Below are 26,621 nucleotides of genomic sequence, written 5' to 3'. Positions count from 1 at the left end.
ACAGCACACCCCCTTGAAATACTAAAAAAAACAATCCTATGTTTCCTCAGGCCTATATAAAGGAAAAGCTGATCATTTTAAGACTTCCCAATGCTAGAGCTTTTGCTCTTCAGCTAGGGAATTTTACCGACCACTTGTGGTTGGTCCTGTTGCTGCATTATGTGGCTTCAGGAGTGTAAAAGAAAATGTCTGACACTTGGTTAATGTTGTTTTGACTACAATCACTTTATTTATTTGTTTACTGATAGACATTGCAATGGCCCCTTGAAAAAACCAATAGGCCTGCCTCTTATATATTGACTGTAATTTACTTATCAGAAATTCACTGAAGAAACCAAATGTTAAAGTGACAGTTATAGTTAGATATTAAAAAAAAGCTTATAAATTCACTGGAAAAAACCCAAGTTTACGATGACGTTATAGTTACATAAAAATATGTTTGCAACAAATCATTTTAGCCCACATTACCTCCTTGGTGCGGGTCATGACCAGGGAAGGGGTTAAAACGCACCCGAGGATTTATTTTTTTTAAAACACCCCAGGAGACACAGAAGATTTTCTGTGTTTTCCCCCCACCCCCTCCACCTGCCCCTTTGTGACACCGGTGCGCTGACTTCACTGTTTTGTTTTCCCAATCAGAGCAGGAAGCGGCCTTGGGGGGGGAAACGTCCCCAAACGGCCTTCCCGACATTCGGGAAGGCCTCGTTTGAAAGGAGAGACTTTTCCCCTATCAAACGAGGCCTTCCTGAACAGGTTTCCTGGCTGTGCTGCGATCGAGGGTAAGGAAACCCCACTAGACACCAGGGATTTCACTTTGGGGAGTTGGCCCCCTCGGCAAACGACCTTCCCCCCATCCCAGGGGCTACATTAAAAAAAAAAAAAGAAATTGACAGGGGGTCGCCTGTGGGGGCAATACTTTTTTTTAGTGGTTGTATGGTTTCCCTGGGGGCCATTATGGCCCGAAGGAAACCATACAACTACTAACAAAAATATATATATATATATATAGAGAGAGATCTATAGAGAGATAGATATAGATCCCTTTTGTCAATGCATGTGTGGTTTCCCTGGGGACCGCGCGATCGGGCCCCCAGGAAAACCGGACCCACATATAAAAGTGATCTATATATATATATATATATATATATATATATATTTGCCACCAGTTGTCTTGCAGTTGCAGCTTGCATCTTCAAAGCAATGCACATACTTCAACTGACTCGTTTCAACTGTTGCTTTTAGGCAGCAATAAAACAGTCAAGTAAGTCTTGGGATTATGTTTCTGCTACAAAACAATCAGACTTTTGTCTAGTGGCAGTTTTGATGCCATGAAGTAGCACAGAAGGTTTATATGCCTACTGCAAAGAGCAAATCTGTATTTTATGTAAATAGCTGAGTACATTAGTAAAGTCAGCCATTACCTGTGCTATAACACAAATGAAATGTATCTGCGGGGGCGGATATGGAGAGATGAAGGGGACTTTTGCTGAGTGGTAGTGTGGGAATTCGAGGCGGAGGACATGGGAGTGGGAGCACCAATAATGATTGTTGGACTTGGCGTTAGAGGTGCTAGAAGAATGTGACGATTACTATGTGACAAGGTGTTTTTTTTAGTGTCTTGACAGAACGTGCTGCTTGAGGGAAAAAGTGAAGGTAAGGGGACCTCTCCTGTTGCACGTATCTCGCACAACACCCACGCACAACACCCACGCACACACACACACACACCAGCAATATTGTGAGTGTCTACGAAGGCTAGTGTTTTAGGGCAATAGTTTAGCCAGTAGCAGAGATGGCATCTCGTTAGATGGCTGCTACTCAAGCCCTCACTTGGGTTAAAGAGTACAGCTCTGACATAGGATCTGAGACAGAAGATACTGAGAGCATCTGAGGGTTAGGACAGGAGTCTACTCTTGAAGAAATTAAATTCTATAAGTTTGGAGCAAAATTGAAGCACTGGGGAGATTTGAACTCAAGATTTCCTGTTTACGAGACAGGTGCTTTAACCACTAAGCCACAGCACCTCTTTGTCCTAAAATTATTGAATCACTCACTTAGTTGCCATTATTGGTTCTCAATGCCTTCTGTGGAGTCATCTTTATCTGTGTTATTACGTTAGACATATAAGAATTCCCTATCACTTAAGAAGAATACCTAAGTCTTTGTTAAAAAGTACTCATAAATGTAGATTACATTTTTGAGTGTTTCACAAATTATTATTGTAGAGGATTGCATCACTTTTCCTCTTCAACTCTAGGGTTTTGTTTCATATTTATCTTCCTCTTTGATATACCCTTCATTTTACATTCACAGTCTAGCTTCTGTCATCTTAAAAATACTCTGAACTTTATTTAGTATTAAGATGAATTGTTCAATAGTAAGCTGATTCAAATTTTTCATTTTTAAATTATATCAAAGGTTCATCTAATGAAAATAATCTGTTATTTAACTATGAAAAGAGAAAGGTGCTGCTAAGAGTTGAAGTTAGGATCTCCTGTTTTCCATAAAGACACTTTAACCACCTAGGCCACAGAACCTGCATCACAAACTTTACTGGATCTGATAACAGAATGGAGTGTAATAGAAATCTCGTTTTTCAATTTTCTTTTCTAAGTTGATACAACTCTGTTGTCAAACACTATAGGTGAGAAGACCAAATTTATTTTAGAATACTTCCTTAATGAGTGACTTACCCTACCTATAGAATATAAAATTATGTGTTGTGAGTAAAATGCATTAGTTAAATTGAACTTTCAATATGTTTGTCGTCTCTTTCCTTTTCTTTAACATTCTCTTTTCCCCTATTCTTTTATGGTATTGCTTTGAAATTCTGCAAAACACAAAGTGTTTATTTCATTTGGAGATCAAGCATTCTAAAGTCAAAAGAACACTACTCTTGTTTTGAAACTATATTTAATGTGTACTTGAAGAAATTGAGTTTTAAAAGTTTGAACTAATTCTAAAGTGTTGCTGAAATTTGAAAACAGGACTTCCTATTTATGAGAGAGAAGCTTTGACCACTAAACAACAGCACCTACTTATCTTACAAAATATGAATAGCTGACTTTGTGGAGATGACTTGTCCTCACTGCCTTCAGTGCAGTCTTGTTTATCTGTGGTGAAATGTTGAACAGAAAACCATTCCCCACCACTTAAGAACAATACCTACATTTTAGTTAAAAAGTACTTAGAAAAGTGGATTAGATTTTTGAGTGGTTTACACATAATAATTGTAGAGGAATACATCAATTGTCTTCAACTCCAGGGCTTTAGTTCATATATACCTTCCTATTTGATTTACTCTTCATTGTACATTCAAAGTATTGCTTCTGTTACCATGAAAATTCTCTGAATTTTATTTAATATTAAGATGACTCAGATTTTTCATTGTTAAATGGTGTTAGAAAAGCATCTCAGGAAACTCATCTGTAATTTAACAATTAAAATATGAAGGTGCTGCTGAGATTTGAACTCAGGATCTCCTGTTTAGTAGACAGGCGCTTTAACCAGCTAAGCCACAGCACCTGTGTGACAAAGTTTATTGAAATAGTTAGCTGAATGGAGTAAAGTAGAAATCAGTTTTGTTTTTTTAATTTTCTTTACTAAGTTCACACAACTCGGTTCTGAAACACTGTAGGTGAGAACACCAAATTTATTTAAAAATACTTCCATAAGAGGTGGCTTACCGTTCTTTTAGAATATTGAATTATGTCTTGTGAGTGAAATTCATTAGTTAAATTCAACTCTAAATTGAATTTTCATCTCTTTCCTGGTCGTTGTAATTCTCATTTCCCTTATTCATGCATGGTATTTCTTTGAAATTCTGCAAAATACCAAGTGCTTATTTAATTATGAGATGAAGCATTCTAAAGTGAATAAGAGTCTACTCTTGTTTTTAAACTGTATTTAACATTTTCTTGAAGCAAATAAATTCTATAAGTTTGGAGCAAATTTGAGGTACTGCTGACAATTGAACTCAGGATTTCCTGTTTACAAGACAGGCGCTTTAACCACTAAGCCACAGCACCTCTTTGCCCTACAGCAATTGAATAATTCGCTTAGTTGTCATTATTGGTTCTCAATGCCTTCTGTGCAGTCTTCTTTATCTGTGTTATTACGTTAGACATAAAAGAATTCCCCATCACTTAAGAAGAATACCTAAGTCTTTGTTAAAAAGTACTCATAAAAGTAGATTACATTTTTGAGTGTTTCACAAATTATTATTGTAGAGGATTGCATCACTTTTCCTCTTCAACTCCATGGTTTGATTTCCTATTTATCTTCCTCTTTGATATACCCTTCATTTTACGTTCACAGTCTAGCTTCTGTCATCTTGAAAATACTCTGAATTTTATTTAGTATCAAGATGAATTGTTCAATAGTAAGCTGATTCAAATTTTTCATTTTTAAATTATATCAAAGGTTCATCTAATGAAAATAATCTGTTATTTAACTATGAAAAGAGAAAGGTGCTGCTAAGAGTTGAAGTTAGGATCTCCTGTTTTCCATAAAGACACTTTAACCACCTAGGCCACAGAACCTGCATCACAAACTTTACTGGATCTGATAACAGAATGGAGTGCAATAGAAATCTCGTTTTTCAATTTTCTTTTCTAAGTTGATACAACTCTGTTGTCAAACACTATAGGTGAGAAGACCAAATTTATTTTAGAATACTTCCTTAATGAGTGACTTACCCTACCTATAGAATATAAAATTATGTGTTGTGAGTAAAATGCATTAGTTAAATTGAACTTTCAATTTATTTGTTGTCTCTTTCCTTTTCTTTAACATTCTCTTTTCCCCTATTCATTTATGGTATTGCTTTGAAATTCTGCAAAACACAAAGTGTTTATTTCATTTGGAGATCAAGCATTCTTAAGTCAACAGAACACTACTCTTGTTTTTAAACTGTATTTAATGTTTACTTGAAGAAATTGAGTTTTAAAAGTTTGAACTAATTCTAAAGTGTTGCTGAAATTTGAAAACAGGACTTCCTATTTATGAGAGAGAAGCTTTGACCACTAAACAACAGCACCTACTTATCTTACAAACTATGAATAGCTGACTTTGTGGAGATGACTTGTCCTCACTGCCTTCAGTGCAGTCTTGTTTATCTGTTTTGAAATGTTGAACAGAAAAGCATTCCCCACCACTTAAGAAGAATACCTACATTTTAGTTAAAAAGTACTAAGAAAAGTGGATTACATTTTTGAGTGGTTTACACATAATAATTGTAGAGGAATACATCAATTGCCTTAAACTCTAGGGTTTTAGTCCATATATACCTTCCTATTTGATTTACTCTTCCTTTTACATTCAAATTATTGCTTCTGTTACCATGAAAATTCTCTGAATTTTGTTTAATATTAAGATGAACTGTCTATTAGTAAGATGACTCAGATTTTTCATTTTTAAATTGTGTTAGAGAACATGTCAGGAAACTGATCTGTAATTTAACAATTAAAATATGAAGGTGCTGCTGAGATTTGAACTCAGGCTCTTCTGTTTACTAGACAGGCGCTTTAACCAGCTAAGCCACAGAACATGTGTGACAAAGTTTATTGAAATAGTTAGCTGAATGGGGTGAAATAGAAATCAGTTTTGTTTTTTAAATTTTCTTTTCTAAGTTCACACAACTCGGTTCTGAAACACTGTAGGTGAGAACACCAAATTTATTTAAAAATACTTTCATAAGAGGTGGCTTACCGTTCTTCTAATATATTGAATTATGTCTTGTGAGTGAAATGCATTAGTTAAATTCAACTCTAAATTGAATTTTCATCTCTTTCCTGGTCGTTGTAATTCTCATTTCCCTTATTCATGCATGGTATTGCTTTGAAATTCTGCAAAATACCAAGTGCTTATTTCATTATGAGATGAAGCATTCTAAAGTGAATAGGAGTCTACTCTTGTTTTTAAACTGTATTTAACATTTTCTTGAAGAAATTAAATTCTATAAGTTCGGAGCAAATTTGAGGTACTGCTGAGATTTGAACTCAGGATTTCCTGTTTACGAGACAGGCGCTTTAACCACTAAGCCACAGCACCTCGTTGCCCTAGGGCAATGGAATAATTCCGTTAGTTGCCATTTTTGGTTCTCAATGCCTTCTGTGCAGTCTTCTTTATCTGTGTTATTACGTTAGACATAAAAGAATTCCCCATCACTTAAGAAGAATACCTAAGTCTTTGTTAAAAAGTACTCATAAAAGTAGATTACATTTTTGAGTGTTTCACAAATTATTATTGTAGAGGATTGCATCACTTTTCCTCTTCAACTCCATGGTTTTATTTCCTATTTATCTTCCTCTTTGATATACCCTTCATTTTACATTCACAGTCTAGCTTCTGTCATCTTGAAAATACTCTGAATTTTATTTAGTATTAAGATGAATTGTTCAATAGTAAGCTAATTCTAATTTTTCATTTTGAAATTATATCAAAGGTTCATCTAATGAAAATAATCTGTTATTTAACTATGAAAAGAGAAAGGTGCTGCTAAGAGTTGAAGTTAGGATTTCCTGTTTTCCATAAAGACACTTTAACCACCTAGGCCACAGAACCTGCATGACAAACTTTACTGGATCTGATAACAGAATGGAGTGCAATAGAAATCTTGTTTTTCAATTTTCTTTTCTAAGTTGATACAACTCTGTTGTCAAACACTATAGGTGAGAAGACCTTATTTATTTTAGAATACTTCCTTAATGAGTGACTTACCCTACCTATAGAATATTGAATTATGTGTTGTGAGTAAAATGCATTAGTTAAATTGAACTTTCAATTTGTTTGTCGTCTCTTTCCTTTTCTTTAACATTCTCTTTTCCCCTATTCATTTATGGTATTGCTTTGAAATTCTGCAAACACAAAGTGTTTATTTCATTTGGTGATCAAGCATTCTAAAGTCAACAGAACACTACTCTTGTTTTTAAACTATCTTTAATGTTTACTTGAAGAAATTGAGTTTTAAAAGTTTGAACTAATTCTAAAGTGTTGCTGAAATTTGAAAACAGGACTTCCTATTTATGAGAGAGAAGCTTTGACCACTAAACAACAGCACCTACTTATATTACAAAGTATGAATAGCTGACTTTGTGGAGATGAATTGTCCTCACTGCCTTCAGTGCAGTCTTGTTTATCTGTGGTGAAATGTTGAACAGAAAAGCATTCCCCACCACTTAAGAAGAATACCTACATTTTAGTTAAAAAGTGCTTGGAAAAGTGGATAACATTTTTGAGTGGTTTACACATAATAATTGTAGAGGAATACATCAATTGTCTTCAACTCTAGGGTTTTAGTTCATATATACCTTCCTATTTGGTTTATTCTTCATTGTACATTCAAAGTATTGCTTCTGTTACCATGAAAATTCTCTGAATTTTGTTTAATATTAAGATGAACTGTCTATTAGTAAGATGACTCAGATTTTTCATTTTTAAATTGTGTTAGAGAACATGTCAGGAAACTGCCCTGTAATTTAACAATTAAAATATGAAGGTGCTGTTGAGATTTGAACTCAGGATCTCCTGTTTACTAGACAGGCGCTTTAACCAGCTAAGCCACAGCACCTTTGTGACAAAGTTTGTTGAAATAGTTAGCTGAATGGAGTGAAATAGAAATCAGTTTTGTTTTTTTAATTTTCTTTTCTAAGTTCACACAACTCTTTTCTGAAACACTGTAGGTGAGAACACCAAATTTATTTAAAAATACTTCCATAAGAGGTGGCTTACCGTTCTTCTAGAATATTGAATTATGTCTTGTGAGTGAAATGCATTAGTTAAATTCAACTCTAAATTGAATTTTCATCTCTTTCCTGGTCGTTGTAATTCTCATTTCCCTTATTCATGCATGGTATTGCTTTGAAATTCTGCAAAATACCAAGTGCTTATTTCATTATGAGATGAAGCATTCTAAAGTGAATAGAAGTCTACTCTTGTTTTTAAAATGTATTTAACATTTTCTTGAAGAAATTAAATTCTATAAGTTTGGAGCAAATTTGAGGTACTGCTGAGATTTGAACTCACGATTTCCTGTTTCCGAGACAGGTGCTTTAACCACTAAGCCACAGCACCTCTTTGTCCTAAGGCGCTTGAATAATTCACTTAGTTGCATTATTGGTTCTCAATGCCTTCTGTGGAGTCTTCTTTTTCTGTGTTATTATTTTAGACATAAAAGAATTCCCCATCACTTAAGAAGAATACCTAAGTCTTTGTTAAAAGGTACTCATAAAAGTAGATTACATTTTTGAGTGTTTCACAAATTATTATTGTAGAGGATTGCATCACTTTTCCTCTTCAACTCCTTGGTTTGAATACCTATTTATCTTCCTCTTTGATATACCCTTCATTTTACATTCACAGTCTAGCTTCTGTCATCTTGAAAATACTCTGAATTTTATTTAGTATCAAGATGAATTGTTCAATAGTAAGCTGATTCCAATTTTTCATTTTTAAATTATATCAAAGGTTCATCTAATGAAAATAATCTGTTATTTAACTATGAAAAGAGAAAGGTGCCGCTAAAAGTTGAAGTTAGGATCTCCTGTTTTCCATAAAGACACTTTAACCACCTAGGCCACAGAACCTGCATCACAAACTTTACTGGATCTGATAACAGAATGGAGTGCAAAAGAAATCTCGTTTTTCAATTTTCTTTTCTAAGTTGATACAACTCTGTTGTCAAACACTATAGGTGAGAAGACCAAATTTATTTTAGAATACTTCCTTAATGAGTGACTTACCCTACCTATAGAATATAAAATTATGTGTTGTGAGTAAAATGCATTAGTTAATTTGAACTTTCAATTTATTTGTTGTCTCTTTCCTTTTCTTTAACATTCTCTTTTCTCCTATTCATTTATGGTATTGCTTTGAAATTCTGCAAAACACAAAGTGTTTATTTCATTTGGAGATCAAGCATTCTAAAGTCAACAGAACACTACTCTTGTTTTTAAACTATATTTAATGTTTACTTGAAGAAATTGAGTTTTAAAAGTTTGAACTAATTCTAAAGTGTTGCTGAAATTTGAAAACAGGACTTCCTATTTATGAGAGAGAAGCTTTGACCACTAAACAACAGCACCTACTTATCTTACAAACTATGAATAGCTGACTTTGTGGAGATGACTTGTCCTCACTGCCTTCAGTGCAGTCTTGTTTACCTGTGGTGAAATGTTGAACAGAAAAGCATTCCCCACCACTTAAGAAGAATACCTACATTTTAGTTAAAAAGTAGTTAGAAAACTGGATTACATTTTTGTGTGGTTTACACATAATAATTGTAGAGGAATACATCAATTGCCTTCAACTCTAGAGTTTTAGTTCATATATACCTTCCTATTTGATTTACTCTTCCTTTTACGTTCAAAGTATTGCTTCTGTTACCATGAAAATTCTCTGAATTTTGTTTAATATTAAGATGAACTGTCTATTAGTAAGATGACTCAGATTTTTCATTTTTAAATTGTGTTAGAGAACATGTCAGGAAACTGCCCTGTAATTTAACAATTAAAATATGAAGGTGCTGTTGAGATTTGAACTCAGGATCTCCTGTTTACTAGACAGGCGCTTTAACCAGCTAAGCCACAGCACCTGTGTGACAAAGTTTGTTGAAATAGTTAGCTGAATGGAGTGAAATAGAAATCAGTTTTGTTTTTTTAATTTTCTTTTCTAAGTTCACACAACTCTTTTCTGAAACACTGTAGGTGAGAACACCAAATTTATTTAAAAATACTTCCATAAGAGGTGGCTTACCGTTCTTCTAGAATATTGAATTATGTCTTGTGAGTGAAATGCATTAGTTAAATTCAACTCTAAATTGAATTTTCATCTCTTTCCTGGTCGTTGTAATTCTCATTTCCCTTATTCATGCATGGTATTGCTTTGAAATTCTGCAAAATACCAAGTGCTTATTTCATTATGAGATGAAGCATTCTAAAGTGAATAGAAGTCTACTCTTGTTTTTAAAATGTATTTAACATTTTCTTGAAGAAATTAAATTCTATAAGTTTGGAGCAAATTTGAGGTACTGCTGAGATTTGAACCCAGTATTTCCTGTTTCCGAGACCGGTGCTTTAACCACTAAGCCACAGCACCTCTTTGTCCTAAGGCGATTGAATAATTCACTTAGTTGCATTATTGGATCTCAATGCCTTCTGTGGAGTCTTCTTTTTCTGTGTTATTATTTTAGACATAAAAGAATTCCCCATCACTTAAGAAGAATACCTAAGTCTTTGTTAAAAGGTACTCATAAAAGTAGATTACATTTTTGAGTGTTTCACAAATTATTATTGTAGAGGATTGCATCACTTTTCCTCTTCAACTCCATGGTTTGAATACCTATTTATCTTCCTCTTTGATATACCCTTCATTTTACATTCACAGTCTAGCTTCTGTCATCTTGAAAATACTCTGAATTTTATTTAGTATCAAGATGAATTGTTCAATAGTAAGCTGATTCAAATTTTTCATTTTTAAATTATATCAAAGGTTGATCTAATGAAAATAATCTGTTATTTAACTATGAAAAGAGAAAGGTGCTGCTAAAAGTTGAAGTTAGGATCTCCTGTTTTCCATAAAGACACTTTAACCACCTAGGCCACAGAACCTGCATCACAAACTTTACTGGATCTGATAACAGAATGGAGTGCAAAAGAAATCTTGTTTTTCAATTTTCTTTTCTAAGTTGATACAACTCTGTTGTCAAACACTATAGGTGAGAAGACCAAATTTATTTTAGAATACTTCCTTAATGAGTGACTTACCCTACCTATAGAATATAAAATTATGTGTTGTGAGTAAAATGCATTAGTTAAATTGAACTTTCAATTTATTTGTTGTCTCTTTCCTTTTCTTTAACATTCTCTTTTCCCCTATTCATTTATGGTATTGCTTTGAAATTCTGCAAAACACAAAGTGTTTATTTCATTTGGAGATCAAGCATTCTTAAGTCAACAGAACACTACTCTTGTTTTTAAACTGTATTTAATGTTTACTTGAAGAAATTGAGTTTTAAAAGTTTGAACTAATTCTAAAGTGTTGCGGAAATTTGAAAACAGGACTTCCTATTTATGAGAGAGAAGCTTTGACCACTAAACAACAGCACCTACTTTTCTTACAAACTATGAATAGCTGACTTTGTGGAGATGACTTGTCCTCACTTCCTTCAGTGCAGTCTTGTTTATCTGTGGTGAAATGTTGAACAGAAAAGCATTCCCCACCACTTAAGAAGAATACCTACATTTTAGTTAAAAAGTACTAAGAAAAGTGGATTACATTTTTATGTGGTTTACACATAATAATTGTAGAGGAATACATCTATTGCCTTAAACTCTAGGGTTTTAGTCCATATATACCTTCCTATTTGATTTACTCTTCCTTTTACATTCAAAGTATTGCTTCTGTTACCATGAAAATTCTCAGAATTTTGTTTATTATTAAGATGAACTGTCTATTAGTAAGATGACTCAGATTTTTAATTTTTAAATTGTGTTAGAGAACATGTCAGGAAACTGATCTGTAATTTAACAATTAAAATATGAAGGTGCTGCTGAGATTTGAACTCAGGCTCTTCTGTTTACTAGACAGGCGCTTTAACCAGCTAAGCCACAGCACATGTGTGACAAAGTTTATTGAAATAGTTAGCTGAATGGAGTGAAATAGAAATCAGTTTTGTTTTTTTAATTTTCTTTTCTAAGTTCACACAACTCGGTTCTGAAACACTGTAGGTGAGAACACCAAATGTATTTAAAAATACTTCCATAAGAGGTGGCTTACTGTTCTTCTAGAATATTGAATTATGTCTTGTGAGTGAAATGCATTAGTTAAATTCAACTCTAAATTGAATTTTCATCTCTTTCCTGGTCGTTGTAATTCTCATTTCCCTTATTCATGCATGGTATTGCTTTGAAATTCTGCAAAATACCAAGTGCTTATTTCATTATGAGATGAAGCATTCTAAACTGAATAGGAGTCTACTCTTGTTTTTAAACTGTATATAACATTTTCTTGAAGAAATTAAATTCTATAAGTTCGGAGCAAATTGGAGGTACTGCTGAGATTTGAACTCAGGATTTCCTATTTATGAGACAGGCGCTTTAACCACTAAGCCACAGCACCTCGTTGCCCTAGGGCAATGGAATAATTCCGTTAGTTGCCATTTTTGGTTCTCAATGCCTTCTGTGCAGTCTTCTTTATCTGTGTTATTACGTTAGACATAAAAGAATTCCCCATCACTTAAGAAGAATACCTAAGTCTTTGTTAAAAAGTACTCATAAAAGTAGATTACATTTTTGAGTGTTTCACAAATTATTATTGTAGAGGATTGCATCACTTTTCCTCTTCAACTCCATGGTTTTATTTCCTATTTATCTTCCTCTTTGATATACCCTTCATTTTACATTCACAGTCTAGCTTCTGTCATCTTGAAAATACTCTGAATTTTATTTAGTATTAAGATGAATTGTTCAATAGTAAGCTAATTCTAATTTTTCATTTTGAAATTATATCAAAGGTTCATCTAATGAAAATAATCTGTTATTTAACTATGAAAAGAGAAAGGTGCTGCTAAGAGTTGAAGTTAGGATTTCCTGTTTTCCATAAAGACACTTTAACCACCTAGGCCACAGAACCTGCATGACAAACTTTACTGGATCTGATAACAGAATGGAGTGCAATAGAAATCTTGTTTTTCAATTTTCTTTTCTAAGTTGATACAACTCTGTTGTCAAACACTATAGGTGAGAAGACCTTATTTATTTTAGAATACTTCCTTAATGAGTGACTTACCCTACCTATAGAATATTGAATTATGTGTTGTGAGTAAAATGCATTAGTTAAATTGAACTTTCAATTTGTTTGTCGTCTCTTTCCTTTTCTTTAACATTCTCTTTTCCCCTATTCATTTATGGTATTGCTTTGAAATTCTGCAAAACACAAAGTGTTTATTTCATTTGGAGATCAAGCATTCTTAAGTCAACAGAACACTACTCTTGTTTTTAAACTGTATTTAATGTTTACTTGAAGAAATTGAGTTTTAAAAGTTTGAACTAATTCTAAAGTGTTGCTGAAATTTGAAAACAGGACTTCCTATTTATGAGAGAGAAGCTTTGACCACTAAACAACAGCACCTACTTATCTTACAAACTATGAATAGCTGACTTTGTGGAGATGACTTGTCCTCACTGCCTTCAGTGCAGTCTTGTTTACCTGTGGTGAAATGTTGAACAGAAAAGCATTCCCCACCACTTAAGAAGAATACCTACATTTTAGTTAAAAAGTAGTTAGAAAACTGGATTACATTTTTGTGTGGTTTACACATAATAATTGTAGAGGAATACATCAATTGCCTTCAACTCTAGAGTTTTAGTTCATATATACCTTCCTATTTGATTTACTCTTCCTTTTACGTTCAAAGTATTGCTTCTGTTACCATGAAAATTCTCTGAATTTTGTTTAATATTAAGATGAACTGTCTATTAGTAAGATGACTCAGATTTTTCATTTTTAAATTGTGTTAGAGAACATGTCAGGAAACTGCCCTGTAATTTAACAATTAAAATATGAAGGTGCTGTTGAGATTTGAACTCAGGATCTCCTGTTTACTAGACAGGCGCTTTAACCAGCTAAGCCACAGCACCTGTGTGACAAAGTTTGTTGAAATAGTTAGCTGAATGGAGTGAAATAGAAATCAGTTTTGTTTTTTTAATTTTCTTTTCTAAGTTCACACAACTCTTTTCTGAAACACTGTAGGTGAGAACACCAAATTTATTTAAAAATACTTCCATAAGAGGTGGCTTACCGTTCTTCTAGAATATTGAATTATGTCTTGTGAGTGAAATGCATTAGTTAAATTCAACTCTAAATTGAATTTTCATCTCTTTCCTGGTCGTTGTAATTCTCATTTCCCTTATTCATGCATGGTATTGCTTTGAAATTCTGCAAAATACCAAGTGCTTATTTCATTATGAGATGAAGCATTCTAAAGTGAATAGAAGTCTACTCTTGTTTTTAAAATGTATTTAACATTTTCTTGAAGAAATTAAATTCTATAAGTTTGGAGCAAATTTGAGGTACTGCTGAGATTTGAACCCAGTATTTCCTGTTTCCGAGACCGGTGCTTTAACCACTAAGCCACAGCACCTCTTTGTCCTAAGGCGATTGAATAATTCACTTAGTTGCATTATTGGATCTCAATGCCTTCTGTGGAGTCTTCTTTTTCTGTGTTATTATTTTAGACATAAAAGAATTCCCCATCACTTAAGAAGAATACCTAAGTCTTTGTTAAAAGGTACTCATAAAAGTAGATTACATTTTTGAGTGTTTCACAAATTATTATTGTAGAGGATTGCATCACTTTTCCTCTTCAACTCCATGGTTTGAATACCTATTTATCTTCCTCTTTGATATACCCTTCATTTTACATTCACAGTCTAGCTTCTGTCATCTTGAAAATACTCTGAATTTTATTTAGTATCAAGATGAATTGTTCAATAGTAAGCTGATTCAAATTTTTCATTTTTAAATTATATCAAAGGTTGATCTAATGAAAATAATCTGTTATTTAACTATGAAAAGAGAAAGGTGCTGCTAAAAGTTGAAGTTAGGATCTCCTGTTTTCCATAAAGACACTTTAACCACCTAGGCCACAGAACCTGCATCACAAACTTTACTGGATCTGATAACAGAATGGAGTGCAAAAGAAATCTTGTTTTTCAATTTTCTTTTCTAAGTTGATACAACTCTGTTGTCAAACACTATAGGTGAGAAGACCAAATTTATTTTAGAATACTTCCTTAATGAGTGACTTACCCTACCTATAGAATATAAAATTATGTGTTGTGAGTAAAATGCATTAGTTAAATTGAACTTTCAATTTATTTGTTGTCTCTTTCCTTTTCTTTAACATTCTCTTTTCCCCTATTCATTTATGGTATTGCTTTGAAATTCTGCAAAACACAAAGTGTTTATTTCATTTGGAGATCAAGCATTCTTAAGTCAACAGAACACTACTCTTGTTTTTAAACTGTATTTAATGTTTACTTGAAGAAATTGAGTTTTAAAAGTTTGAACTAATTCTAAAGTGTTGCGGAAATTTGAAAACAGGACTTCCTATTTATGAGAGAGAAGCTTTGACCACTAAACAACAGCACCTAGTTTTCTTACAAACTATGAATAGCTGACTTTGTGGAGATGACTTGTCCTCACTTCCTTCAGTGCAGTCTTGTTTATCTGTGGTGAAATGTTGAACAGAAAAGCATTCCCCACCACTTAAGAAGAATACCTACATTTTAGTTAAAAAGTACTAAGAAAAGTGGATTACATTTTTATGTGGTTTACACATAATAATTGTAGAGGAATACATCTATTGCCTTAAACTCTAGGGTTTTAGTCCATATATACCTTCCTATTTGATTTACTCTTCCTTTTACATTCAAAGTATTGCTTCTGTTACCATGAAAATTCTCAGAATTTTGTTTATTATTAAGATGAACTGTCTATTAGTAAGATGACTCAGATTTTTAATTTTTAAATTGTGTTAGAGAACATGTCAGGAAACTGATCTGTAATTTAACAATTAAAATATGAAGGTGCTGCTGAGATTTGAACTCAGGCTCTTCTGTTTACTAGACAGGCGCTTTAACCAGCTAAGCCACAGCACATGTGTGACAAAGTTTATTGAAATAGTTAGCTGAATGGAGTGAAATAGAAATCAGTTTTGTTTTTTTAATTTTCTTTTCTAAGTTCACACAACTCGGTTCTGAAACACTGTAGGTGAGAACACCAAATGTATTTAAAAATACTTCCATAAGAGGTGGCTTACTGTTCTTCTAGAATATTGAATTATGTCTTGTGAGTGAAATGCATTAGTTAAATTCAACTCTAAATTGAATTTTCATCTCTTTCCTGGTCGTTGTAATTCTCATTTCCCTTATTCATGCATGGTATTGCTTTGAAATTCTGCAAAATACCAAGTGCTTATTTCATTATGAGATGAAGCATTCTAAACTGAATAGGAGTCTACTCTTGTTTTTAAACTGTATATAACATTTTCTTGAAGAAATTAAATTCTATAAGTTCGGAGCAAATTGGAGGTACTGCTGAGATTTGAACTCAGGATTTCCTATTTATGAGACAGGCGCTTTAACCACTAAGCCACAGCACCTCGTTGCCCTAGGGCAATGGAATAATTCCGTTAGTTGCCATTTTTGGTTCTCAATGCCTTCTGTGCAGTCTTCTTTATCTGTGTTATTACGTTAGACATAAAAGAATTCCCCATCACTTAAGAAGAATACCTAAGTCTTTGTTAAAAAGTACTCATAAAAGTAGATTACATTTTTGGTGTTTCACAAATTATTATTGTAGAGGATTGCATCACTTTTCCTCTTCAACTCCATGGTTTTATTTCCTATTTATCTTCCTCTTTGATATACCCTTCATTTTACATTCACAGTCTAGCTTCTGTCATCTTGAAAATACTCTGAATTTTATTTTGTATTAAGATGAATTGTTCAATAGTACGCTAATTCTAATTTTTCATTTTGAAATTATATCAAAGGTTCATCTAATGAAAATAATCTGTTATTTAACTATGAAAAGAGAAAGGTGCTGCTAAGAGTTGAAGTTAGGATCTTCTGTTTTCCATAAAGACACTTTAACCACCTAGGCCACAGAACCTGCATGACAAACTTTACTGGATCTGATAACAGAATGGAGTGCAATAGAAATCTCGTTTTTCAATTTTCTTTTCTAAGTTGATACAACTCTGTTGTCAAACACTATAGGTGAGAAGACCTAATTTATTTTAGAATACTTCCTTAATGAGTGACTTACCCTACCTATAGAATATTTAATTATGTGTTGTGAGTAAAATGCATTAGTTAAATTGAACTTTCAATTTGTTTGTCGTCTCTTTCCTTTTCTTTAACATTCTCTTTTCCCCTATTCATTTATGGTATTGCTTTGAAATTCTGCAAACACAAAGTGTTTATTTCATTTGGTGATCAAGCATTCTAAAGTCAACATAACACTACTCTTGTTTTTAAACTATCTTTAATGTTTACTTGAAGAAATTGAGTTTTAAAAGTTTGAACTAATTCTAAAGTGTTGCTGAAATTTGAAAACAGGACTTCCTATTTATGAGAGAGAAGCTTTGACCACTAAACAACAGCACCTACTTATCTTACAAAGTATGAATAGCTGACTTTGTGGAGATGAATTGTCCTCACTGTCTTCAGTGCAGTCTTGTTTATCTGTGGTGAAATGTTGAACAGAAAAGCATTCCCCACCACTTAAGAAGGATACCTACATTTTAGTTAAAAAGTACTTGGAAAAGTGGATTACATTTTTGAGTGGTTTACACATAATAATTGTAGAGGAATACATCAATTGTCTTCAACTCTAGGGTTTTAGTTCATATATACCTTCCTATTTGATTTACTCTTCATTGTACATTCAAAGTATTGCTTCTGTTACCATGAAAATTCTCTGAATTTTATTTAATATTAAGATGACTCAGATTTTTCATTTTTAAATGGTGTTAGAAAAGCATCCCAGGAAACTGATCTGTAATTTAAAAATTAAAATATGAAGGTGCTGCTGAGATTTGAACTCAGGATCTTCTGTTTACTAGACAGGCGCTTTAACCAGCTAAGCCACAGCACCTGTGTGACAAAGTGTATTGAAATACTTAGCTGAATGGAGTGAAATAGAAATCAGTTTTGTTTTTTTAATTTTCTTTTCTAAGTTCACTCAACTCGGTTCTGAAACACTGTAGGTGAGAACACCAAATTTATTTGAAAATACTTCCATAAGAGGTGGCTTACCGTTCTTCGAGAATATTGAATTATGTCTTGTGACTGAAATGCATTAGTTAAATTCAACTCTAAATTGAATTTTCTTCTCTTTCCTGGTCGTTGTAATTCTCATTTCCCTTATTCATGCATGGTATTGCTTTGAAATTCTGCAAAATACCAAGTGCTTATTTCATTATGAGATGAAGCATTCTAAAGTGAATAGGAGTCTACCCTTGTTTTTAAACTGTATTTAACATTTTCTTGAAGAAATTAAATTGTATACGTTTGGAGCAAATTTGAGGTAGTGCTGAGATTTGAACTCAGAATTTCCTGTTTACGAGACAGGCGCTTTAACCACTAAGCAACAGCACCTCTTGGTCCTAAGGTGATTGAATAATTCACTTAGTTGCATTATTGGTTCTCAATGCCTTCTGTGGAGTCTTCTTTTTCTGTGTTATTACGTTAGACATAAAAGAATTCCCCATCACTTAAGAAGAATACCTAAGTCTTTGTTAAAAAGTACTCATAAAAGTAGATTACATTCTTGAGTGTTTCACAAATTATTATTGTAGAGGATTGCATCACTTTTCCTCTTCAACTCCATGGTTTTATTTCCTATTTATCTTCCTCTTTGATATACCCTTCATTTTACATTCACAGTCTAGCTTCTGTCATCTTGAACATACTCTGAATTTTATTTAGTAGTAAGATGAATTGTTCAATAGTAAGCTAATTCTAATATTTCATTTTGAAATTATATCAAAGGTTCATCTAATGAAAATAATCTGTTATTTAACTATGAAAAGAGAAAGGTGCTGCTAAGAGTTGAAGTTAGGATCTCCTGTTTTCCATAAAGACACTTTAACCACCGAGGCCACAGAACCTGCATGACAAACTTTACTGGATCTGATAACAGAATGGAGTGCAATAGAAATCTTGTTTTTCAATTTTTTTTTCTAAGTTGATACAACTCTGTTGTCAAACACTATAGGTGAGAAGACCAAATTTATTTTAGAATACTTCCTTAATGAGTGACTTACCCTACCTATAGAATATAAAATTATGTGTTGTGAGTAAAATTCATTAGTTAAATTGAACTTTCAATTTGTTTGTCGTCTCTTTCCTTTTCTTTAACATTCTCTTTTCCCCTATTCTTTTATGGTATTGCTTTGAAATTCTGCAAAACACAAAGTGTTTATTTCATTTGGAGATCAAGCATTCTAAAGTCAAAAGAACACTACTCTTGTTTTTAAACTATATTTAATGTGTACTTGAAGAAATTGAGTTTTAAAAGTTTGAACTAATTCTAAAGTGTTGCTGAAATTTGAAAACAGGACTTCCTATTTATGAGAGAGAAGCTTTGACCACTAAACAACAGCACCTACTTATCTTACAAACTATGAATAGCTGACTTTGTGGAGATGACTTGTCCTCACTGCCTTCAGTACAGTCTTGTTTATCTGTGGTGAAATGTTGAACAGAAAAGCCTTCCCCACCACTTAAGAAGAATACCTACATTTTAGTTAAAAAGTACTTAGAAAAGTGGATTACATTTTTGAGTGGTTTACACATAATAATTGTAGAGGAATACATCAATTGTCTTCAACTCTAGGGTTTTAGTTCATATATACCTTCCTATTTGATTTACTCTTCATTGTACATTCAAAGTATTGCTTCTGTTACCATGAAAATTCTCCGAATTTTGTTTAATATTAAGATGAACTGTCTATTAGTAAGATGAGTCAGATTTTTCATTTTTAAATTGTGTTAGAGAACATGTCAGGAAACTGATCTGTAATTTAACAATTAAAATATGAAGGTGCTGCTGAGATTTTAAGTCAGGCTCTCCTGTTTACTAAACAGGTGCTTTAACCAGCTAAGTCACAGCACCTGTGTGACAAAGTTTATTGAAATAGTTCGCTGAATGGAGTGAAATAGAAATCAGTTTTGTTTTTAAATTTTCTTTTCTAAATTCACACAACTCGGTTCTGAAACACTGTAGGTGAGAACACCAAATTTATTTAAAAATACTTCCATAAGAGGTGGCTTACCGTTCTTCTAATATATTGAATTATGTCTTGTGAGTGAAATGCATTAGTTAAATTCAACTCTAAATTGAATTTTCATCTCTTTCCTGGTCATTGTAATTCTCATTTCCCTTATTCATGCATGGTGTTGCTTTGAAATTCTGCAAAATACCAAGTGCTTATTTCATTATGAGATGAAGCATTCTAAAGTGAATAGGAGTGTACTCTTGTTTTTAAACTGTATTTAACATTTTCTTGAAGAAATTCAATTCTATAAGTTTGGAGCAAATTGGAGGTACTGCTGAGATTTGAACTCAGGATTTCCTATTTATGAGACAGGCGCTTTAACCACTAAGCCACAGCACCTCTTTGCCCTACGGCCATTGAATAATTCGCTTAGTTGCCATTATTGGTTCTCAATGCCTTCTGTGCAGTCTTCTTTATCTGTGTTATTACGTTAGACATAAAAGAATTCCCCATCACTTAAGAAGAATACTTAAGTCTTTGTTAAAAAGTACTCATAAAAGTAGATTACATTTTTGAGTGTTTCACAAATTGTTATTGTAGAGAATTGCATCACTTTTCCTCTTCAACTCCATGGTTTTATTTCCTATTTATCTTCCTCTTTGATATACCCTTCATTTTACATTCACAGTCTAGCTTCTGTCATCTTGAAAATACTCTGAATTTTATTTAGTAGTAAGATGAATTGTTCAATAGTAAGCTAATTCTAATATTTCATTTTGAAATTATATCAAAGGTTCATCTAATGAAAATAATCTGTTATTTAACTATGAAAAGAGAAAGGTGCTGCTAAGAGTTGAAGTTAGGATCTCCTGTTTTCCATAGAGACACTTTAACCACCTAGGCCACAGAACCTGCATGACAAACTTTACTGGATCTGATAACAGAATGGAGTGCAATAGAAATCTCGTTTTTCAATTTTCTTTTCTAAGTTGATACAACTCTGTTGTCAAACACTATAGGTGAGAAGACCAAATTTATTTTAGAATACTTCCTTAATGAGTGACTTACCCTACCTATAGAATATAAAATTATGTGTTGTGAGTGAAATGCATTATTTAAATTGAACTTTCAATTTGTTTGTCGTCTCTTTCCTTTTCTTTAACATTCTCTTTTCCCCTATTCTTTTATGGTATTGCTTTGAAATTCTGCAAAACACAAAGTGTTTATTTCATTTGGAGATCAAGCATTCTAAAGTCAAAAGAACACTACTCTTGTTTTTAAACTATATTTAATGTGTACTTGAAGAAATTGAGTTTTAAAAGTTTGAACTAATTCTAAAGTGTTGCTGAAATTTGAAAACAGGACTTCCTATTTATGAGAGAGAAGCTTTGACCACTAAACAACAGCACCTACTTATCTTGCAAACTATGAATAGCTGACTTTGTGGAGATGACTTGTCCTCACTGCCTTCAGTACAGTCTTGTTTATCTGTGGTGAAATGTTGAACAGAAAAGCATTCCCCACCACTTAAGAAGAATACCTACATTTTAGTTAAAAAGTACTTAGAAAAGTGGATTATTTTTTTGAGTGGTTTACACATAATAATTGTAGAGGAATACATCAATTGTCATCAACTCTAGGGTTTTAGTTCATATATACCTTCCTATTTGATTTACTCTTCATTGTACATTCAAAGTATTGCTTCTGTTACCATGAAAATTCTCTGAATTTTATTTAATATTAAGATGACTCAGATTTTTCATTTTTAAATGGTGTTAGAAAAGCATCCCAGGAAACTGATCTGTAATTTAAAATTAGTAAAATGACTCAGATTTTAAATTTTTAAATGGTGTTAGAAAAGCATCTCAGGAAACTGATCTGCAATTTAACAATTAAAATATGAAGGTGCCGCTGAGATTTGAACTCAGGATCTTCTGTTTACTAGACAGGCGCTTTAACCAGCTAAGCCACAGCACCTGTGGGACAAAGTTTCTTGAAATAGTTAGCTGAATGGAGTGAAATAGAAATCAGTTTTGTTTTTTTAATTTTCTTTTCTAAGTTCACACAACTCGGTTCTGAAACACTGTAGGTGAGAACACATTACATTTATTTAAAAATACTTCCATAAGAGGTGGCTTACCGTTCTTCTAGAATATTGAATTATGTCTTGTGAGTGAAATGCATTAGTTAAATTCAACTCTAAATTGAATTTTCATCTCTTTCCTGGTCGTTGTAATTCTCATTTCCCTTATTCATGCATGGTATTGCTTTGAAATTCTGCAAAATACCAAGTGCTTATTTCATTATGAGATGAAGCTTTCTAAAGTGAATAGGAGTCTACTCTTGTTTTGAAACTGTATTTAACATTTTCTTGAAGAAATTAAATTCTATAAGTTTGGAGCAAATTTGAGGTACTGCTGAGATTTGAATTCAGGATTTCCTGTTTAAGAGACAGGTAGTTTAACCACTAAGCCACAGCACCTCTTTGCCCTATGGCAATTGAATAATTCACTTAGTTTCCATTATTGGTTCTCAATGCCTTCTGTGCAGTCTTCTTTATCTGTGTTATTACGTTAGACATAAATGAATTCCCCATCACTTAAGAAGAATACCTAAGTCTTTGTTAAAAAGTACTCATAAAAGTAGATTACATTTTTGAGTGTTTCACAACTTATTATTGTAGAGGATTGCATCACTTTTCCTCTTCAACTCCATGGTTTTATTTCCTATTTATCTTCCTCTTTGATATACCCTTCATTTTACATTCACAGTCTAGCTTCTGTCATCTTGAAAATACTCTGAATTTTATTTAGTATTAAGATGAATTGTTCATTAGTAAGCTAATTCTAATTTTTCATTTTGAAATTATATCAAAGGTTCATCTATTGCAAATAATCTGTTATTTAACTATGAAAAGAGAAAGGTGCTGCTAAGAGTTGAAGTTAGGATCTCCTGTTTTCCATAAAGACACTTTAACCACCTAGGCCACAGAACCTCCATGACAAACTTTACTGGATCTGATAACAGAATGGAGTGCAATAGAAATCTCGTTTTTCAATTTTCTTTTCTAAGTTGATACAACTCTGTTGTCAAACACTATAGGTGAGAAGACCTCATTTATTTTAGAATAGTTCCTTAATGAGTGACTTACCCTACCTATAGAATATTGAATTATGTGTTGTGAGTAAAATGCATTAGTTAAATTGAACTTTCAATTTGTTTGTCGTCTCTTTCCTTTTCTTTAACATTCTCTTTTCCCCTATTCATTTATGGTATTGCTTTGAAATTCTGCAAAACACAAAGTGTTTATTTCATTTGGTGATCAAGCATTCTAAAGTCAACAGAACACTACTCTTGTTTTTAAACTATATTTAATGTTTACTTGAAGAAATTGAGTTTTAAAAGTTTGAACTAATTCTAAAGTGTTGCTGAAATTTGAAAACAGGACTTCCTATTTATGAGAGAGAAGCTTTGACCACTAAACAACAGCACCTACTTATCTTACAAACTATGAATAGCTGACTTTGTGGAGATGAATTGTCCTCACTGCCTTCAGTGCAGTCTTGTTTATCTGTGGTGAAATGTTGAACAGAAAAGCATTCCCCACCACTTAAGAAGAATACCTACATTTTAGTTAAAAAGTACTTAGAAAAGTGGATTACATTTTTGTGTGGTTTACACATAATAATTGTAGAGGAATAGATCAATTGGCTTCAACTCTAGGGTTTAGTTCATATATACCTTCCTATTTGATTTACTCTTCCTTTTACATTCAAAGTATTGCTTCTGTTACCATGAAAAGTCTCTGAATTTTGTTTAATATTAAGATGAACTGTCTATTAGTAAGATGACTCAGATTTTTAATTTTTAAATTGTGTTAGAGAACATGTCAGGAAACTGATCTGTAATTTAACAATTAAAATATGAAGGTGCTGCTGAGATTTGAACTCAGGATCTCCTGTTTACTAAACAGGCGCTTTAACCAGCTAAGCCACAGCACCTGTGTGAAAAAGTTTATTGAAATAGTTAGCTGAATGGAGTGAAATAGAAATCAGTTTTGTTTTTTTAATTTTCTTTTCTAAGTTCACACAACTCGGTTCTGAAACACTGTAGGTGAGAACACCAAATGTATTTAAAAATACTTCCATAAGAGGTGGCTTACCGTTCTTCTAATATATTGAATTATGTCTTGTGAGTGAAATGCATTAGTTAAATTCAACTCTAAATATAATTTTCATCTCTTTCCTGGTCGTTGTAATTCTCATTTCATGCATGGTATTGCTTTGAAATTCTGCAAAATACCAAGTGCTTATTTCATTATGAGATGAAGCAGTCTACTCTTGTTTTTAAACTGTATTTAACATTTTCTTGAAGAAATTAAATTCTATAAGTTTGGTGCAAATTTGAGGTACTGCTGATATTTGAACTCAGGATTTCCCGTTTACGAGACAGGCGCTTTAACCACTATGCCACAGCACCTCTTTGTCCTAAGGCCATTGAATAATTCACTTAGTTGCATTATTGGTTCTCAGTGCATTCTGTGGAGTCTTCTTTTTCTGTGTTATTACGTTAGACATAAAAGAATTCCCCATCACTTAAGAAGAATACCTAAGTCTTTGTTAAAAGGTACTCATAAAAGTAGATTACATTTTTGAGTGTTTCACAAATTATTATTGTAGAGGATTGCATCACTTTTCCTCTTCAACTCCATGGTTTGATTTCCTATTTATCTTCCTCTTTGATATACCCTTCATTTTACATTCACAGTCTAGCTTCTGTCATCTTGAAAATACTCTGAATTTTATTTAGTATCAAGATGAATTGTTCAATAGTAAGCTGATTCAAATTTTTAATTTTAAAATTATATCAAAGGTTCATCTAATGAAAAGAATCTGTTATTTAACTATGAAAAGAGAAAGGTGCTGCTAAGAGTTGATGTTAGGATCTCCTGTTTTCCATAAAGACACTTTAACCACCTAGGCCACAGAACCTGCATCACAAACTTTACTGGATCTGATAACAGAATGGAGTGCAATAGAAATCTCGTTTTTCAATTTTCTTTTCTAAGTTGATACAGCTCTGTTGTCAAACACTATGGGTGAGAAGACCAAATTTATTTTAGAATACTTCCTTAATGAGTGACTTACCCTAGTTATAGAATATAAAATTATGTGTTGTGAGTAAAATGCATTAGTTAAATTGAACTTTCAATTTCTTTGTTGTCTCTTTCCTTTTCTTTAACATTCTCTTTTCCTCTATTCTTTTATGGTATTGGTTTGAAATTCTGCAAAACACAAAGTGTTTATTTCATTTGGAGATCAAGCATTCTAAAGTCAACAGAACAATACTCTTGTTTTTAAACTATATTTAATATTTACTTGAAGAAATTGAGTTTTAAAAGTTTGAACTAATTCTAAAGTGTTGCTGAAATTTGAAAACAGGACTTCCTATTTATGAGAGAGAAGCTTTGACCACTAAACAACAGCACCTACTTATCTTACAAACTATGAATAGCTGACTTTGTGGAGATGACTTGTCTTCACTGCCTTCAGTGCAGTCTTGTTTATCTGTGGTGAAATGTTGAACAGAAAAGCATTCCCCACCACTTAAGAAGAATACCTACATTTTAGTTAAAAAGTAATTAGAAAAGTGGATTACAATTTTGTGTGGTTTTCACATAATAATTGTAGAGGAATACATCAATTGCCTTCAACTCTAGGGTTTTAGTTCATATATACCTTCCTATTTGATTTACTCTTCCTTTTACATTCAAAGTATTGCTTCTGTTACCATGAAAATTCTCTGAATTTTGTTTAATATTAAGATGAACTGTCTATTAGTAAGATGACTCTGATTTTTCATTTTGAAATTGTGTTAGAGAACATGTCAGGAAACTGATCTGTAATTTAACAATTAAAATATGAAGGTGCTGCTGAGATTTGAACTCAGGATCTCCTGTTTACTAGACAGGCGCTTTAACCAGCTAAGCCACAGCACCTGCATGACAAAGTTCTATGAAATAGTTAGCTGAATGAAGTGAAATAGAAATCAGTTTTGTTTTTTTAGTTTTCTTTTCTAAGTTCACACAACTCTGTTCTGAAACACTGTAGGTGAGAACACCAAATTTATTTTAAAATACTTCCATAAGAGGTGGCTTACCGTTCTTCTAGAATATTGAATTATGTCTTGTGAGTGAAATGCATTAGTTAAATTCAACTCTAAATTGAATTTTCATGTCTTTCCTGGTCGTTGTAATTCTCATTTCCCTTATTCATGCATGGTATTGCTTTGAAATTCTGCAAATACCAAGTGCTTATTTCATTATGAGATGAAGCATTCTAAAGTGAATAGGAGTCTACTCTTGTTTTTAAACTGTATTGAACATTTTCTTGAAGAAATTAAATTCTATAAGTTTGGAGCAAATTTGAGGTATTGCTGAGATTTGAACTCAGGACTTCCTGTTTAAGAGACAGGCACTTTACCCACTAAGCCACAGCACCTCAAAGCCCTACGGCAATTGAATAATTCACTTAGTTGCCATTATTGGTTCTCAATGCCTTCTGTGCAGTCTTCTTTATCTATTGTTATTACGTTAGACATAAAATAATTCCCCATCACTTAAGAAGAATACCTAAGTCTTTGTTAAAAAGTACTCATAAAAGTAGATTACATTTTTGAGTGTTTCACAAATTATTATTGTAGAGGATTGCATCACTTTTCCTCTTCAACTCCATGGTTTTATTTCCTATTTATCTTCCTCTTTGATATACCCTTCATTTTACATTCACAGTCTAGCTTCTGTCATCTTGAAAATACTCTGAATTTTATTTAGTAT

General features: G+C 32.7%; 13 non-coding genes across 13 annotated transcripts; all 13 read right to left on the bottom strand.

The window, feature by feature from the left end:
• Positions 1–3,451: 3,451 nt before the first annotated feature.
• TRNAS-ACU (transfer RNA serine (anticodon ACU)) lies at positions 3,452–3,525 on the bottom strand. Its single transcript has one exon. It is a non-coding gene; the product is annotated as a tRNA-Ser (tRNA).
• Positions 3,526–3,955: 430 nt separating this feature from the next.
• On the bottom strand, positions 3,956–4,028 carry TRNAT-UGU (transfer RNA threonine (anticodon UGU)). Its single transcript has one exon. It is a non-coding gene; the product is annotated as a tRNA-Thr (tRNA).
• A 1,950-nt stretch (positions 4,029–5,978) lies between these two features.
• On the bottom strand, positions 5,979–6,051 carry TRNAT-CGU (transfer RNA threonine (anticodon CGU)). The gene has a single exon. It is a non-coding gene; the product is annotated as a tRNA-Thr (tRNA).
• Positions 6,052–7,496: 1,445 nt separating this feature from the next.
• On the bottom strand, positions 7,497–7,570 carry TRNAT-AGU (transfer RNA threonine (anticodon AGU)). Its single transcript has one exon. It is a non-coding gene; the product is annotated as a tRNA-Thr (tRNA).
• A 430-nt stretch (positions 7,571–8,000) lies between these two features.
• On the bottom strand, positions 8,001–8,073 carry TRNAP-CGG (transfer RNA proline (anticodon CGG)). Its single transcript has one exon. It is a non-coding gene; the product is annotated as a tRNA-Pro (tRNA).
• Positions 8,074–9,518: 1,445 nt separating this feature from the next.
• Positions 9,519–9,592, bottom strand: TRNAT-AGU (transfer RNA threonine (anticodon AGU)). The gene has a single exon. It is a non-coding gene; the product is annotated as a tRNA-Thr (tRNA).
• A 1,948-nt stretch (positions 9,593–11,540) lies between these two features.
• On the bottom strand, positions 11,541–11,614 carry TRNAT-AGU (transfer RNA threonine (anticodon AGU)). The gene has a single exon. It is a non-coding gene; the product is annotated as a tRNA-Thr (tRNA).
• Positions 11,615–13,563: 1,949 nt separating this feature from the next.
• On the bottom strand, positions 13,564–13,637 carry TRNAT-AGU (transfer RNA threonine (anticodon AGU)). Its single transcript has one exon. It is a non-coding gene; the product is annotated as a tRNA-Thr (tRNA).
• Positions 13,638–15,585: 1,948 nt separating this feature from the next.
• Positions 15,586–15,659, bottom strand: TRNAT-AGU (transfer RNA threonine (anticodon AGU)). Its single transcript has one exon. It is a non-coding gene; the product is annotated as a tRNA-Thr (tRNA).
• A 1,928-nt stretch (positions 15,660–17,587) lies between these two features.
• TRNAT-AGU (transfer RNA threonine (anticodon AGU)) lies at positions 17,588–17,661 on the bottom strand. The gene has a single exon. It is a non-coding gene; the product is annotated as a tRNA-Thr (tRNA).
• A 4,028-nt stretch (positions 17,662–21,689) lies between these two features.
• Positions 21,690–21,763, bottom strand: TRNAT-AGU (transfer RNA threonine (anticodon AGU)). Its single transcript has one exon. It is a non-coding gene; the product is annotated as a tRNA-Thr (tRNA).
• A 1,950-nt stretch (positions 21,764–23,713) lies between these two features.
• Positions 23,714–23,787, bottom strand: TRNAT-AGU (transfer RNA threonine (anticodon AGU)). Its single transcript has one exon. It is a non-coding gene; the product is annotated as a tRNA-Thr (tRNA).
• Positions 23,788–25,710: 1,923 nt separating this feature from the next.
• Positions 25,711–25,784, bottom strand: TRNAT-AGU (transfer RNA threonine (anticodon AGU)). The gene has a single exon. It is a non-coding gene; the product is annotated as a tRNA-Thr (tRNA).
• Positions 25,785–26,621: the final 837 nt, after the last annotated feature.

The sequence above is a fragment of the Pleurodeles waltl genome, chromosome 12, assembly GCF_031143425.1.
Source record: "Pleurodeles waltl isolate 20211129_DDA chromosome 12, aPleWal1.hap1.20221129, whole genome shotgun sequence".
Lineage (NCBI taxonomy): Eukaryota > Metazoa > Chordata > Amphibia > Caudata > Salamandridae > Pleurodeles > Pleurodeles waltl.
This window is presented reverse-complemented; position numbering and strand designations above follow the sequence as displayed.